Raw genomic sequence first — 641 nt, 5'->3', positions numbered from 1 at the left:
GATTTTTTTCCGTGACCATATGCCTTTTTTTTTTGTAGTGCAACCGAACTAGCGATAACAGAAGAGGGTGGCAGTAGTGGCGATGAAGGAGATGAGAAGGAGAGAGAATAGAGAGGAGATAGAAGAGAGAAGAGGATAAGAGAAAGCGAAGAGGGTGGCAGTGAATGGTGGCCACAGAGAGAGGAGAGAAGAAGAGAAGAGAGAGGCGCCAAAGTTATCATCGGATTTATCAGTGAAAAAATTTGATGATAAGGATCTGTCCGTTATTAAAACAGTGCATTTCATTATTGTTGAGTGTTACCTTCGAAAATTTTCACCCGTAACTTTGACGTCGTTAACTTGCTTATCCGTGCCAAAATTTACCGTCAGATTTTGGGACAAAATACCAAATCTGACGGTAATTTTTTGGCCAGACAAAATATGATGACAATTTCATACAAAATCTGACGATGAAGTTGCTGGTAACGTCTCATGAAAAATTTGACAATAATTAGCAAATTTCTTGTAATGCACAGCACGTAAGATCTTTGGCTTTGCATATGGATTTTTTTTATATTCATGTTGTAGAATTTTTCTTAAAAAAAATTGTATAAAGAAGAGACCAAATTTACAAAAAAAAAAAAAAGAGAAAAGTACCAAAT

The sequence above is a fragment of the Arachis duranensis genome, chromosome 8 (genome assembly GCF_000817695.3).
Source record: "Arachis duranensis cultivar V14167 chromosome 8, aradu.V14167.gnm2.J7QH, whole genome shotgun sequence".
Taxonomy (NCBI): Eukaryota; Viridiplantae; Streptophyta; class Magnoliopsida; order Fabales; family Fabaceae; genus Arachis; species Arachis duranensis.
This window is presented reverse-complemented; position numbering follows the sequence as displayed.